We start from the raw sequence: 16,794 nt of genomic DNA, 5'->3' as shown, positions 1-16,794 counted from the left end.
AGGACCCTGGGAATCCCCTAGGGGGCGCGTGGGTCCGATGGATGTGACCCCGGAGTCCCCGCTTGCTGTGTGTGAGTTTGAGGGCTGCTCGGTCCCCTTGTCTCAGGGTGACCCTCATTGTTTTTGCCTCTGCCACGCTGCCTGTTGGGTCGGTGATACTTTCGACCCTGAGTCCTGTGAGTTTTGCTGCTTGCTTGTGACTCAATTTACCCAATCTTCTGATTCTATTCGGGTACAGGCGGCGCATGCGTTGCAGTCTAGGTTTCGTCTGTTGCAACGAGCTCGGTTGGTTGCTCACCCGGATGCCTCAGGGCTGCCCCGCTTTGCTTTTCGAGACCCGGACTTGGGGGGGTGGGGGTCGCTTCGATCCTGGTTCAGTCCGCACCTCCTCGTCCTTCCCCCTAATGTTCATTCTGGTCCCCCCCCCCCATGCTTCCGGCTTCAAAGCGTCCGAGGGTTTCGGGGTCGGAGCAGGGGTTACTTGATCTCGAGACTTGGGCAGCTTCGGGGGGTGCCCCTTCCAGTGGGGGCGGCAGAGGCATTTGAGTCTTGTCTCCCGGCCGAAGCTTCTGGGTCTGACCAGTGGGCCCCCCTTCCTCCAGCTTCTATGGCTGCTCCGTCCTTGTCTTGTGGGGTAGGGGCTTGGGGAGAGGACTCAGCCCCGGGTCCTGTGTTGAAGGACCTCGAGGCTGGGGAGGGGCTGACTTGGGAGCCTTGGACCCCGCTGGACCCCGCCTGGGTTTTTCTTCCCTCTGAGCGTGGCTTATTGTTACAAGGAGTGGGGTTTTCTTTTCCCCCCCTCTGCGTATGAGTTGGATTTGGTGTCGGCTCCTCCTCCAGGTTCGGTTCCGTGTTCCCCAAGGTACGTCGGTTCCGTCTTTTCGGAAGTTTTCAGCTTATCGCATCCAACCTGGTGGCCTTTGCAGCTTACCTCCTGCGTGACCCGGATTATGCCTCAGAAATGGATCCGTCCGAGTTCAGGTTTGGGACTTCGTTCCGTTTCTGGCTCCGTTATGAGGTTCCGGAGTCTTCCTGGCTAGCAGACTGCCCCTTGTTTATTCTAGATTCCTGGCATTCCTTCTGTCATTCCCGCACGCTGGGGTGGCGGGAAGCTTCCACGGTGCTTCAGGTTTTCCTGGGGGGCGATCTTGAGTACCTGAATGAGTGCTTGTTTGCCCCTGCCCTTCCCCGCGATGTGGGCGTTATTCAGCTCCATGTGCAGGTTCCCACCCTTTCGGCGGCGCTCATTGCGGAGGACTTGCGCGCCCGGGGCCTTTTGGCTTCGGCCTTGCGGTTCTTTTCCCTCCTGGAGCTGTCCTCGGATTGGCTCGTGGAGGATATGAGGACGCTTGGGTCCGTCCCTGGGTCCGGCGCCTTGTTCTCGGCAGCGCGTTCGTCAGCTGCCTTGTTGAAGCTGTTCACGCCGATTTTGCGGGATGCGGTTTCCCTGTTTTATGCTTCCCGTCTCACGTGTCGGCAGATGGTGCTGGGTTCCTCCGTGGAATCTGCTTGGGCTCTGGCTCTTAGGCGTTCTTTGCCTTTTTGTCCTTTTCTGTTTGATGAGTCGACTGTGGCGCAGTTTATTCAGGCTGCGTCGTCGGCTTGTCGTCCGATGTCGGACTTGTTGGTTTTCCAGGGGTCCCGGGGTGGGTCTTCCCGGAAGGGTCGTGCCAGAGCGCGGGGTTCCTCTCGTCGTGGTAGGCCACTGGTGTCAGGTTCAGGTTCGGCTCCTACTCCCCAGACCCTCCCTCGTCTGGTCAGCGCGGTGTTCACTCTGTGCGGGGTTCTGGGTCTTGTAAGAGTCGCCGGCCCTTTCGTGGTTCCGATGTGGGGGGGGGGAGGGGCGGCTTGCGCTGTTCGCCCACTCCTGGTCCCACGATTCGTGGGCCTTTCGGGTCATGTCTGTCAGCCTGCGGTGGCGTTGGGTGGCCCCTCCCCCCCTTGGGGGGGTCGGGGCTGGCAGGTTTCTTTCCCTGCGCTCTGTCGAGTCGTCTTGGATTGGGTATACTTGGGCGTCGTCGAAACGATGTCGTCCCTCAGATGGGTTTCCCGTCTGTTTCCGGTTCCGAAACGGGACTGCGCGGACCTGCGGTTCATTCTGGACTTGTCCCGTCTGAACCCCTGGGTTCATTGCTCCTCCTTTCGGATGACTACGCTGTCTCAGGTTCGGCTCCTCTTGGAGCCGGGCGCTTAGATGGTGTCCCTGGACCTCCGGGACGCTTATTGGCATGTCCCAATTCATCCACGGTTCAGGGACTGGCTCGGTTTTGTTGTGGGGCGTCTGAGTTACCGCTTTCGTTGTCTCCCATTCGAGTTGAACCTGGCACCTCGCGAGGTTCAACCAGGCGAGGTGCCAGGTTCAGGTGGTGCGAGGTGCCAATCAACGTGAACACGCGCCAGGTAAGGCGCGTGTTCACACGCCTCACACGGGTTGTAGTGGCCCGTTTGCGTCTCCTAGGTGTTCGGGTGTTGGCCTACCTCGACGACTGGCTGGTTTGGGCTCCCAGCTGGTCAGCTTGCTTGCTACCCAGGGATTTGGTTCTTTCCCAGCTCGCCGGGTTCGGGTTCTTGGTGAACTGGAGGAAGTCCCATCTGGTCACCTCTCAGGTTCTGACTTGGCTGGGTCTCGTTTGGGACTCTCGAACCGCCTCCTTGTCTCTCCCTCCAGAGTCTCTCCTGCGGCTGCAGTCCCGCCTTCGTCTGTTTCTGGTGGGCCTTCGGGTCACCCGGCGGTTGCTCGAGGGGCTGTGTGGGAGCCTGAACTTCGATAGTGGTCTACCCGCTGGGTCGGGTTTGGCTTCGTCGGCTGCTCTGGTTCCTTCAGGGTCACCCCTTCCGCGCCTCTCGCGATCGCAGGGTTCGACCCCCGGGGGCCTTGCGTCGGTTGCTGTGTCACCGGCTTCCTCTTCGGGTTTTTCGGGGTTCAGTGCCTTGGCGTCTACCCGAGCCCTCGCTCGATGTGTACACGGATGCGTCGTCTCTCGGCTGGGGCTTTGTGACCAGTGCTCACCAGGCCGGCCAGGGGCGTTGGGATCCGTCTTTCCGTCGAGCTCACAGCACGGTGCGGGAGTTCGCGGCAGTGTGGTTTGCTCTTGGGAGGATTCGGGTGGCCCGCGGATCGACGATTCGGCTCCATTCGGACTGCTCTCTGGTGGTTCATTGCCTGAACCGCGGGGGTTCGATGCGGTCCTTGTCTCTTTGGGGTTGGTCGCTTTGGGTGACTCGTCTGCTGAGTTCTCGGGGTTTGGCTCTCCTGGTGGTTCATGTACAGGGAGTGTCCAACGTCTTGGCCGACGTCCTGTCTCGCTTCGTTCCCCTCTCCATGGAATGGGCGGTCGACGACGAGTCCTTCCATTGGCTTTGCCAGACGTTCGGGCGTCCCGAGATGGACCTCTTCGCGTTGGCATGGTCGTGGTGTCTTCCCGTGTATGTGGCGCCCTTCCCCGATCGCGAGGCCATCAGGGTCGATGCCTTTCGGCTAGACTGGTCTAGGGGGGGGGGGTCCTGTACCTCTTTCCCCCAGTTCGGCTGTTGCTCCAGGCCCTGATTCGCTTAGAGACTTACCAGGGGAGAGTAGTCCTTCTGGCCCCTTGGTGGCCGGCCCAGCCATGGTGTCATGCGCTGCTTGCTCGGTGTCCGAACCCGAGGGTTTTCCCGCGGCTCCGCCTCTTTCAGCAGATCGGGCCGGTACGTCACGTGGCTGGTTCGATCTTCTCCTCGAGTCTTCGCGTATGGTTTTTTTTACTCGAGTTTATGATCATCTCTATGGTGATCAGGTGGCCTCCTTGTTGGTGTCCCACCTGCGGGCTTCTTCTCGGCGGCAGTATGAAGTTTCCTGGCGGTCCTTCTATTTCTTTTTGCATCTTCGTCGTGTTACTTCCTTGTCTGTTCGGGTGGTCTTGTCCTTCCTCTCTTGGTTGTTTCAGGACCGTCATCTTATGCCTAACACTGTCGCCTCGTGTCGTGCGGCGCTGGCGGAGCCGCTTCAGCTTGCCTTCGGTATCGATGTTACGTCTGCGCCGTTTCGCAAGCTGTCTCGTGAATTGTTTCGCCTCCGGCCTGCTCATGCGCCGCCTGAGCCGTCCTGGTCTTTGGATCGAGTGCTCGCTTTCCCTTCGTCTCCTTGTTTCGTTGTGGCTCCTTCGGTCCAGGATTTTTTTTCCAAGGCTCTTTTCTTGTTGGCATTGGCCTCTGGGGGTCGGGTAGGGGAGCTTCATGCTCTCCTTCGGCACAGGTTTTTCTGCTCTTTTGGTCGTGGTGATTATTTTGTTCGTTTGCAGCCGTCTCCTTCTTTTCTGGCGAAGAATGAGACTGCTGGGTTCCGGAGGGGTCCGTGGGTGGTTGATGCTAGGTTGGTCAGGCCGGGGGTGCATCATGTTTTGTGTTTGGTTGCGGTGCTTCGCCGTTATTTGCGCACCACGGCTTCTGTGTCCGGGGACGCGCTTTGGGTTGATCCGGTTTCCCTTCTTCCCTGTTCGCGGGTTTGGGTCTCTCAGGTCGTCTGCAGGGTTATTAAGTCCAGCCAGCCTGTGGTCTATACCCGTGCCCATGACGTTCGTAAGTTCGCGGCTTTTGCTGCCGTCTTTGGGAATATGTCTTGGTCTGATATTCAGGTGCGGGGATTTTGGCGGTCGAACAGGGTCCTGGCTGCTCGTTACCTTGTGAATGTCCCTGGGCCCCGTCGGGCCTGTGTTGCTCTGGGTCGGCGGTTGCAGCCAGTTGTCTCGGCTTCGAGTTGAGGAGTGAGCGACGACCACCTCCCGGGTAAGTCCCTCTTTTTCAATCTGTGGGTAGTTAGCTCCGGGGAGCAGATGGGGCTTCCCCCAGAAAACCAGCATTGAATGTAATGAAACGCCATTTTCTGGGCGAGTCCCGGAGGCTCCCCGGCATCCCTCCCTCCCTCCGGTCGGCGTTTTTTTCGCATTTTTGACATCCAGCCTCAAGAACTGAGGTGTGGGTAGCCGGCGTGGAGGGTCTGGGGCTCCCCCTTCCCCCTCCCGGGGAGGGGGGTGCTGCGCAGACAGCGGTGACGTGTGACGTCACACTAGTTTGCTTGTTTTTCTGTTGGGGAATTCTATCCACTAGTTCGGCTTTTGGTAGCAATTTTAACCAGAATACGGGTTTGTTTTGAGGTGCTTACCTTTCTGGGTGCCTGTTCCGATCGATGGCAGACATAGAATGCTTCCAACCACACGGGGGTTTCTATAGGCCATTGCTTCCCTTGCCTCTCTGAGGGGGGCCCGGTTCTGGCCATGGTCCCCGGTAGGCCTCAGAACTCCATACACATGACTGATGTCAAAGTCTGACATTAGCATATCAGCCTGAGAAAGCTTCGGGGAGCCTCCGGGACTCGCCCAGAAAATGGCGTTTCGTTACATTCAACACTTTTTTTTTTTTTTTTGTATGCGCCTGTGGGTGTCAAATGGTATATAGCCATGCGCCATTTAAGGGTTAAGGATGTTAAAGACATTAGGCAGATCATTGATGTATATAAGAAATAGGAGAGGTCCTAGGATGCTGCCCTGTGGCGCTCCTACAGTTAATAGTAGAGTGGGAGAGGTTATATCATTGATGGCTAATTATTGGTGTCTGTCTCTAAGATAGGATTGAATATAGTTAAGGGCAAGGCCTTGGATTCCATAATGGCGGAGATTAAGTAAGAGGTGGGTATGGTTAACAGTATCAAAGGCCTTTCTCAGGTCAATGAAGAGTCCAATCTGAAATTCATTTTTGTCAAGAACTGAGTTGATTATATCAAGCATACTAACCCTCAAACCGCTAGGGGGCCCCAATGGAATTTACGCCCACAGATGCAACAAAAAAAAAATCCAAAAAATTCTTTCGCCTTATAGAAGTGTTAATTTTTGTTCCTGATCACGGAAAAAATAACAAAAAAATTGTAGGGGGCATATTTTAGCCGCAATAGGGTAGGGAAGTGTGGCAAAAAAGGGGCGTTGGCAGAACCTTCGCCAGACGAGGTCTACTCCGCCCGAGCTGTCAGACGGCAGTTGCCACAAATATATTATTACGTATTTATTTCAATGTCTCTGATTGGTTTTTTCTTAGTTTTTTGCAGTAATATTATTCCATACAGTGAATTGTGATATATTTATATAATAAAACGTGTGAACCATCGCTGTACTCAAAATTATGGTGTGCATATTAGTGATTCAATTATTATGTTCATAAAACAATAAACAAATAGTTTTGCTGTTGTTACACTATATACACAGGTTATATATAAGTATCTGCATGTTTTGTTCACCATTACGAACTACTAAGTTGGTCTTGTGAGTCAAAAAGCAACGAGGAGTGACCGCCAAACACCAGCGAGCCACTCACTGCCACTCCCTCCCTCAACACCACCTCACTCGCCCTCATTCTCCTCCCACAGTACTGTTTTTGCATTTATTCACTGTACACAGACGTTATATATATGTATCTACCTGTTTTATTCACCATACCTGTACAAATAAGCTGGTATGGTGCCCAAAGACCATAGTGGCCATCAGTAAACAACATGCCAAGTCGTGCAGACGATGCTCCTCCTTCACCAAAATGGCGGCTCCCAACCTACTCCTCACGCTGTGATCTCACACTATACACACGTTATATATAAGTATCTACATTTGTGTTCACCATAGCGAACCACTAAGCTGGTATGGTGAGTGCAATCAATAAATGGTGGCTACACACAGTCAGAAGACGACGCCACAACCCTCCCTCCATGGAGCACAGCGCTAAATATCACCACAATCCTGCTATTATCAGAATCCTGGTCAGTTTTATCACAGTCAGTGGGCTTCACTAATACTATCACTGCTAAATAATAGCAGTATCAAATATATTTTGGCATTTGTAGGCGATGCTGTGGTCACAAGCTGAACAGCGGTGCTGTGAGCTCGTGCTGCGTGTGCCAGCCTTGGTGGCTTCCTCAATACTGACGCTCTAACACCCAAGAATGTTGGCCTGGATTTTTTTCTAGGTGGCATCTGGCAACTATCGGTCGTGGCTGTACTATAGCTGCCCCTATCCCAGGCGGGGCGTTTAAATTATAGCGCTAGACACGAAATCATATATAAATGATGTGCGCGGTTTCGGTTTTGTCACTGATATCATTTATATATGATATGCGCAGTTTGAGGGCTAATAATTGCATTGTTGGTACTCTGTTTTTGGGAGTGGAAGCCAAACTGACAAAGACTTAACACTTTCGCGGGATCAGGACTCACTGAGGAGTCCTGTTTCGCCAACCGCTCCCGCATGGTGGACATAAAGTTATGTCCTCTTTTAAAATATTTGTATAAAATTCAATTTTTATCCGATTTACTTTGGGTTTGTTTCAAACTGCGCGCCATGAGGCTCTCTTTCTCACCACTAGGCTGCATGGTACAATAAGTTCATGAAAGGTATGAAACACTTCGATCAAATGGTATTATGTCCCAAACGGGTTGCAGGTGGGTGACTTTAGCCGTTTATACTGGTAATGCTTCCACCATATCATGTATTATATGCATATGTCTGATTAGGGAATTTTATTCCGATCAATGTACAACCAAAAATAACTGTGTGCAACAAGTATAAACTTGACAAACATAACAAAAGTAAAAACATTTCGTGTGTGTTTGACGCTCACTGATATGTTCCAGCGTTGTTTTATATTTGGCGCTATTCTATCTTACGCTTTGTTGATCTTTTTTACCTACAGGCTCATAGAACATTCTATTGCAAACACATTGACACAAAAATGAATGACGTACATAGAAAATTAATGTCATGAGAGTGAAATAAGTATAAACTTTCAAAGCACCGTGCGTCGTCCCGTCACCGATACCGGGTAACAATTTCACCACTTCCCACACTCTTGCGAGCGGGCCGCAATCATTATTCTACGCTTATATTCATATCACCGTGTTGGGAATTTCATTGCGAGTCCATTGATACCAAAATTAACGCTGTAGGACAAGTGTGGAGGTGATAACAATCCCAAGAGTAAAAACTTTTTGTTGCTGTTGGGCGCTCACGGCGAGTCATCTTTGTAGTTATTTATTTGGTGCTGGTATCCCTATACGTTTCGTGACTTTTTTTTACTGATGTTCTTCTAGAGAATTTTATTGCGAACACGTTGGTACCAAAATTAAATACGTAGCTCAAGAACTAAGGTAAGGAGAGTAAAAAGAGTATTCACATTTTTGTTTTTACGCTTACGCAGCAAAACCGCACCGCGCACATACTGCTTTTTTTTTAACCATCCCAGGGAGCACGAAAGTGTTAAGATCATATTAGTTGTCAAATGCTTGGGGTACTTTCCTATAGGCAAAGAACATTGTGGTGATATAATATAACTCTTAGGACACCTAAAGATTGCCAGTAGGCATGTTTAGAAACTTGTAACTGATGATTATATAAGAAATGTACATAAACTTAAGGATATAAGTAGTTTAATGCAAAATTTCCTTTGCAAATAAATTACTGAATGGGTCAACAATTCTGGCAGGATTGGAAAATTTGTAGTGGTCTGTTGATTAGTCATGTAAAATTGGAACTATTAGTTGATTGTGTATTGAATAGTGGAAATTGAAGAGTAATATTAGATATTCCTTTAAATGGTGTACACCCTCTATAATATGTTTTGTGATCTAATCCTAGACCTTAGGACACCTAATGATTGCCAAGGGGCAATATACAGTACAACCTCGATTCAACGTACCCCGATTCAACGAATCTCCAGCTAGTTCGCACACTTTTCAGGCCGGATTTACTCGCCCAGTTCGACGAACAATGGTTCGCCGAAGCGGGGGATGTTTGGATTTGCTTACGACATCGAGACAAGAGTTCACAAACTGGTGGAAAACTTTCCCATTCTATCACAGATTACAATTATTAATTCCTTCATATGACAAGTTGGATCACACAAGTGGACCACACAAGGTGACCACAAACGGTCCACAAGCTTATGATGATGGGACAGAGTTCACAGAGTGGTGGAAAATGTCTCATTCTATCACAGATTACTATTAATAATTCCTTCATAAGACAAGTTGGATCACACAAGTGGACCACACAACAAGTGAATCATATGAACCAAACACCAGCCAAAATGTTCCATACAAGAAGTGACGCATATTAACCAAACACCAGCCAGAGTGGTCCACACAAGTGAACGACTGAGTTTCAATGATTTTCGTTCACCGATTTGTGGCACACGTATCTTTGTAAATTAATTTAAAGGCTGAATCGTGAATAGCTAGCTAATGTTGTGAAATCTTCTTATATACATTTTCTGTGATGAAACAAGACAAGTGAGGGTGGACAGATAAGGGAATACTGTACAGTAAACGTCACTTTACAGTGAGGTTTCACTCACTATAGTCTGTGTTGTCATAGTTCAGTGACCCATGACTTTAAACGTTTCAGATTAATAAATCATTTCTAAAACTAATGTTTTTATAACTCTTTATCATCCTAATTAAACTAAACTAAATTAAACCAAAAATATACTGTAATATGATTGATATCTGGTATTTAAGAAATTATTCACGTTATTGGCAGCACAACTCCAGCACGAGTGGACGGGTCTAATCCCTGTCCACAACACCATGCTTGTTTTGTTCGATTTCGTCGCAACAGTTCAGTGATCTCCAGCTTCGAAATAATAAAATTAATAAATCAGTTCCAAAGTAAGTATTTTTTATAGCTCTTATTACCGTAATAATGTTGCTAAACTAAACATGTAACCCAAAAATATATAATTTGATGTAAATCGAATATTTGAGAGAAATTTATATTACTGGAAATCAAACACAACACCAGGCGTGTTTTGTTCGATTTCGTCGCCACAGTTCAGTGACCTACGACTTCGAAATAATAAAATTAATAAATCACTTCCAAAATAAGTATTTTGTATAGCTCTTATTACCGTAATAATGTTGCTAAACTAAATATATAACCCCAAAATATATAATTTGATGTAAATTGAATATTTAAGAGAGATTTATGTTACTGGATCTGGCTTAAACACCAGCCGACTAAAGGGTGTACATATAGACTTAGTCTGCGTTTGTACAGTATGCACCCAGTGCCCTTAGCTTTATCTGCGATTGACGTACAGTATTTATCCGCCGGTGGAAGAATAATTGTGGAATTGACCATTTTTTTACTACAGCTCTTTGGTTATAAAACAAAATGTCTCAGGGGCTTACTAATAGTGCCTTATTAATGCCAAAAATGAAGCAATATTTTGCAAGAACTAGTAGCAGAAAATCAACCAGCATGAGCACAGCCGTACCCAGAGTGGTACCCAGCTGTACCCAGAGTGGTACGAAGCAACCAGCATGAGAACAGCCGTACCAAGCATGAGAACAGCCGTACCCAGCACGAGAACAGCCATACCCAGCATGAGAACAGCCGTACCCAGCAAGAGAACAGCCATATTAAGTACGAGAACAGCCATACCCAGCACGAGAACAGCCGTACCCAGCAAGAGAACAGCCGTACCAAGTACGAGAACAGCCATACCAAGCACGAGAACAGTCGAACCCAGCATGAGAACAGCCGTACCCAGCACGAGAACAGCCGTACCCAGCACGAGAACAGCCGTACCCAGCACAAGAACAGCCGTTCCCAGCACGAGAACAGCCGTACCCAGCACGAGCACAGTTGTACCCAGCACTGGTACAGCAGCCAGCACCAGCTCAGAAGCAGCTGAACCCACAGCAGCAGCGAGCACCAGCAAAGCTGATGCAAACATCTAAAAACATCGTGTGCGGCGTGAACAGTTAGAACAAGTGTTAAATTTAAGTGTGTACACAGTGTTAAAATTAAAGTTGCATGAATTTTAGTGTACAATAGTTTTTATAAACTGTATTGTAGTACTCAACATAAAGCAGAACTACTTTTAATCAACACAGTGCTAACGGCATAATGCACTACAGCACGTATTTACTGTAGAGCATTCACAATTTCACGAAACTTCAAGATGGACATAACTCCAACAGTAAGGTAAATTTATGAATTCCAGTATTTTTTAGTAGAGAAGTAATATATAGGTACAGTATTTAATATGATAATGCATTTTTATTGTGCACAGAAAAAAAAGACACTGACACAAACGCCTCCTGAAGGTCACCTCTTGCAACTAATCCAACGATCCAACGAACTGGGGTTGGTCCCATATAGTACATTGAATCGAGGTTGTACTGTAGTAAGAATTTTTATCTGATAAATGTCCTATATGAAAATGCCATTATTGCTAGGAGTATTTAATACTGTATACAGTATTTCCTCTTGCAGTGGGATTGCTGACCAGATCTTCAATCACAAGGTGTCGAGTGGGTAGGAAAGTCCCAGTCTAAAAAATGTCACATCCAAACAAGTACAGTAACTACAACTACGGATTGGATAGCATATGGAATAGGTGAGTGGATGTCCTGTTTATGCTGTAAGACTAGTTTGGTCATGCCATTTTAGGTGGTTTCTTAAGGTTGTATACTCTTTAATACGGGTTCCTAAACTGGTGGTATAGTAACCAAATAATGGCAGTTTGAGACTGTCCTTGAACCATTTTAAAATGTTTAAACTAGTAATTTTTAACTACCTTGATTGCAGCTACTTTTTATTTGCACTTTTTCTATAAATAAAAAGAACATATTTATCTTTCTGGAGGGAAGCCCCTCCAGCTCCCCGGAGCTATCCAGGCTGATATGGATATATTAGACTTTGGGATCAGTCAAGTGAATGAAGTTCTAGGCCTACCAGGGACCACGAGTCAGAACCTGGCCCCCCTCAGAGAGGCGCGAGGAGCAATGGCCTATAGAATTGCACATGTGGTTTGGAGTCTGCCATTCTGTGTCTATGTCTGCCGTTGACTGGGTTAGGCACCCAGAAAGGTAAGCGCCCCAAAACAAACCCCTATTCTCGTTAAAACTACTACTGATATTCAAATGATTGGACAGAACTCTCCAAATGAAAACGAGCATGACGTCATCACGTGTCATGCCACTGTCTGCGCAGCTTCCCCCTCCCTGGGAAGGGGAGCAGACCCCTCACACGGGCTACCTAAATCTCAGTTCTTCGACTGGTGTGATTGGCAATGGTCTGGTGACTCTGGCTCCAGATTCTGTCTTCAAGCTCTGTTCCTTGTGGTGTGGTGCTGTCCTCTGGTGCGTGTGCCAGGAGTAATCTCACAAATACTTGGGCTGCATGTATCTAGGGTTATCTTCCCTAGGAACCCTGTACATACTGCCCTTGGGGCTTGGGGCCTCCTTCCACAAGTCACCTTGGGATCTAACTCTGCTAGGTCTTTTGCTGCTCGGTGATTGGCTGCCCTTAATGTGTGGGGGTGTTTTCTGCACCCTTGGTGCTATTGGAAAGGGGGGTAGTTTGCACTAGTTGGGGTGTGGGGTATTGCACAGCTAGTTATCACCTCTTTCCTAGTTATGTAAGCCAAGCTAGTTATCACGGCCGGCTCTGTTCCACCTGGGTACATTGTCCTCTTGCAGGGTTTTTCTTTTGTTTTTGTTTCCTGCCTGGTAGGGGGCTGCCCCTTGTGTTAGGTTATTACCATTGTCTTTTGGTGGGACCTCCACTAGGTCCCTGTGAGTGGACACATACCAGGGGCACAGTTTTTAGTGGGTTTTCTTGGTGGATTTGGCTGTGGGTTTGCAGTATCCTGCCTGGGGCTTCCCTTAGCAGTACCAGTCTAAGGGTCCTGGGAATCCCCGCAGCGGTGCATGAGACCAGGCATGAGATGGATACAACCCTTGGGTCTCCTCTCACATGTGAGTTTGAGGGTTGCTCTATCCCCTTGTTTCGGGTGACTCGCCGTTTTTGCCTCCGTTATGCTGCCTGTTGGGTCAGTGACGCCTTTGACCCGTAGTCCTGCGAGTTTTTGTAGCCTGTTAGTGACTTGGTTCACCCAGTCTACTGATGATTCTATTCGGGTGCAAGCAGCTAAGGCATTGCATGCTAGGTTTAGGTTGCTGCAATGCGCTAGGTTGATTGCTGTCCCAGAAACCCTGAGACCGCCTCGTTCTGGTTATAGGGACTCGGACTTGGGAGTGATAGTCGCCTCAACTCTGGTTCCATCTGCCACCCTCTTCATTCTGATCCTTCCCCTCTGCTTCTGGCTCCAAAGTGTCTAAGGGTTTCGGGGGTCGCAGCAGGGTTTAGCTGGTTTTGAGACTCAAGCAGTCTCGGGATGCCCCTGCCGGGCTGGCGACGGAAGCATTAGAGTTGGTTCCTCCAGCCATGGCGTCTGGGTCTGACCAGTGGGACCCCCTCCTTACTGCCTTTCTGGCTTTTTCTTTGAGGCCGGGCTTTGGAGGACAACTCTGCCCCTAGGTCCTGAGTCCCGATGTGGAGGTTCTCGGGGCTGGGGAGGGGTTGATTTGGAGGCTGTGGGCCCCGCTTGGGTTTTTCTACCCTCGGAGCAGGGCTTGCTGATACAAGGAGTAGGGTTTTCTTTCCTCCCCTCCGTGTACGAGTTGGATTTGGTGTCGGCCTCTTCCCAGATTCAGTTCCATATCCCTTCGGGTCCATCGGTCCCGTCCATCCGGGGATTTTCGGCTTCCCGCATCCTTCCTCATGAGGTTCAGGAAGCCATTGCTGCTTACCTCCTGCACGACCCAGATTATGCCTCCATCAGGACTCGGTCTTCATTCAGGTTTGGGTCTTCGTCTTCCTACTGGGTTCATTATGAGATTCCGGAGTCATACTGGCTAGCGGACTGCTCTTTTTGTTGGAGGCTTGGCATACAGTACTTTGTTGTTCCTGCAAGCTTGAGTGGCGTGAGGTGCTGACATTGGTCCAGGTTCATCTAGGGGGGGCAAGTTTGAGCACCTCAGTGCGTGCTTGCTCGCCCCTGTCCTTCCTCAGGATATTGGCATGGTGCAGCTTCACATACAGGTTTTCTCCCTTTCGGCTGCACTGATTGCGGAGGACTTGCGCGCTCATGGCCTGTTGGCTTCGGTCTTGTGGTTCTTTTCCTTCATGAAGCTGTTCTCTGATTGACTTAAGAAGGATGTGGAAGTGCTTAGAGCTGTTCCTGGGGTCCGGTGCCATGGTTTCGGCAGCATGTGCGTCGTCTGCTCTGTTTAAGCTGTTCGCACCGATCCTTGAGGTTATCTTGAGATGATTTCGGGTCTTTTTCTAGTGTCCCCGCGGCCCGGTCCTCGACCAGGCCTCCACCCCCAGGAAGCAGCCCGTGACAGCTGACTAACTCCCAGGTACCTATTTACTGCTAGGTAACAGGGGCATTTAGGGTGAAAGAAACTTTGCCCATTTGTTTCTGCCTCGTGCGGGAATCGAACCCGCGCCACAGAATTACGAGTCCTGCGCGCTATCCACCAGGCTACGAGGCCCCTTGTGGGATCCTGCGGGATGCAGAGTCTTTCTTTTTTTGCTTTGCATCTCGCGTGTCAGCAGGTAGTGGTCACTTCCTCTTTGGAATCTGTTTGGGCCCTGGCTCTTAGGTTTTCTTCACCTTTTTGTCCCCTTGCTGTTTGCAGAATCTGCGGTTGGGCAGTATATGCAGGCAGCTTCTTCGAGTTGCCGTCCTATGTCGGACTTGTTGCTCCTCCAAGGGAGGGATGGGGGGGGCGGGGTATGGGAGTTCTTCCTGGAGAGGTTGTGCCAGGGCTTGTGGTTTCTCCCATCATGGTAGGCCGGCGGTGCCAGTTTTGGAGCCGGCGCCACCTTTTGACCCCGTCTTCGTCTGGTTGGCGCGGTGATTGCTCTGTGTGTAAGTCGGGTTCTTGCAAGGGGCCTCTACACTTTCTCAGTTCTTCCCATTGATGGGGCGATGGGGGAAGGCTCATGCTGTTTGCTCAGTCCCGAAATGGGACCGAGCAGACCTGAGGTTCATTCTGGACTGGTCCCGTCTGAGCCCCTGGGTCTATTGCCACTCCTGTCAGATGACTACTGTTGCTGGTCCTGTTTCTCATGGAGCTGGGCGCTTGGATGGTGTCCCTGGACCTTTGGGACGCGTATTGGCACGTTCCGATTCATCCTGGGCTCAGGGACTGGCTTGGATTTGTGTGGCATCTGTTACCACTTTCATTGCCTTCTATTCGTTTTGAAGCTGGCACCTTGTGTGTTGACATGCCTTACCCGGGTCATAGTGGGCCTTCTGCATCTGTTAGGGGTTCGGGTGCTGGTCTACCTTGACGACTGGCTGGTGTGGGCTCCCAGCCAGTTTGCGTGTCTGCTCACCAGGGATTTGGTTCTTTTCCGGCTAGCCGGGTTTGTGTTTCTGGTAAACTGGAGGAAGTCCCATCTGGTTCTCTGTCAGGTTCGGACTTGGTTGTGCCTTGTGTGGGACTCTTGGACCCCTTCCCTGTGTGTCCCTCCGGAGGCTCTGCTTTGGCTGCAGTCCTGCCTTCGCCTGTTTTCTGGAGGGCTCCTGGGTTACTTGGTGGCTGCTCGAGGGTTTGTGAGGGATCCCTTCCATGCCTCTCGCGATCACTGGGTTCGGCCTCCGAGGGCCTTGCGTCGGTTGCTGCATCATTGGCTTCCTCTTCAGGTTTTTTGTGGTTCAGTGCCTTGGCGCCTACCCGCGCCTCTCACTCGATGTGTTCACAGGCACTTTGTCTCTCGGCTGGGGCTTTGTGACCAGTATTCACTAGGCTGGCCAGGGGAGGTGGGATTTGTTCTACCGTCAGGCCCACAGCATGGTGCGGGAGTTTGCAGTGATGTGGATGTCTCTTCGGAGGGTTCGAATCGACGATCAGGCTCCATTTGAACTGCTCCCCGGTGGTTCATTGCTTGAACTGTGGGGGTTCAATGCGGTCCTTGGCTCTTTGGGGCTGGTCGCTTTGAGTGACTTGTCTGCTGAGTTATCGGGGTTTGGTTCTCCTGGCGGTTCACGTTTGAGGGGTGTCCAACGTCCTGGTGGACAGCCTGTCTTGGTTCATTCCCCTGTCCATGGAATGGACAGTTGAAGCAGACTTGTTCAGTTGGCTCTGCCGGACGTATGGGCTCCTGAAGGTGGACCTCTTCACGTCGGCGTGGTCGAGGCATTTCCCGATATATGTGGTGCCCTTCCCACGACTGCGGGGCCGTCAGTCGGGGTCGATGCCTTTCGGCAGGACTAATCGAGGTGGGGTTTCCTGTACCACTTTCCCTTAGTTCATCTGTTGCTCTAGGTCCTAGCTCGCTTGGAAACTTACCAGGGAAGAGTAGTCCTCTTGGCTCCTTGGTGGCCGGCCCAGCCTTGGTTTCAGGCGCTGCTTGCTCGGTGTCCGAACCTAGGGGTTTTCCCGTGGCTCTGCCTCTTTTAGCAGATCCGTTACATGGCTGGTTCGATCGTCTCCTTGAGTCTTTGCGTCTGGTCTTTTTTACTAGAGTATCACTACTTGTATGGTGGCTTTGTTAATTGTCCCACTTTTGTGCCTCATCTCGGTGACAGTATGAAGTTTCCTGGTTGTCCTTCAGGCTCTTCTTGTCCCTTCGTAGGTTTACTTCGCTTTCCGATAGGGTTGTCTTGTCCTTTCTCTCGTGGTTGTTTCAGGACCGTCATCTTATGCCGAATACTGTCGCCTCTTATTGTGCGGTGCTGGCGGAGCCACTGCAGCTGGCATTTAGCATTGATGTTACTTCTGCACTGTTTCGCAAATTGTCTTGTGCGTTGTCACCCACCTGCCTGCTCATGCGCCGCATGGGCTGTCCTGGTCTTTGGATCGGGTTGCTCTCTTATCTTTTTGCCCCTCGGTTTGTAGTGGCCCCTTTGGTTCGGGATTGTTTCTCCAAGGCTCTTTTTCTTGTTGGCATTGGCCTCTGAGGGTCAGGTCGGAGAAC

General features: G+C 50.1%; 1 long non-coding RNA gene across 1 annotated transcript in view; it reads left to right on the top strand.

Moving 5' to 3' along the window:
* Nucleotides 1-11,430, top strand: part of LOC123750321 (uncharacterized) — a 30,343-nt gene extending 18,913 nt beyond the window's left edge. The window contains exon 4 of the long non-coding RNA XR_011223682.1: nt 11,293-11,430. This is a non-coding gene — a long non-coding RNA (uncharacterized lncRNA). The remainder of the gene's footprint in view (nt 1-11,292) is intronic.
* The last annotated feature ends 5,364 nt before the right edge of the window (nt 11,431-16,794 follow it).

This window comes from Procambarus clarkii, chromosome 64, assembly GCF_040958095.1.
Source record: "Procambarus clarkii isolate CNS0578487 chromosome 64, FALCON_Pclarkii_2.0, whole genome shotgun sequence".
Lineage (NCBI taxonomy): Eukaryota > Metazoa > Arthropoda > Malacostraca > Decapoda > Cambaridae > Procambarus > Procambarus clarkii.
The sequence above is the reverse complement of the archived record's forward strand: the minus strand, read 5'-3'. Positions and strand labels throughout refer to the sequence as shown.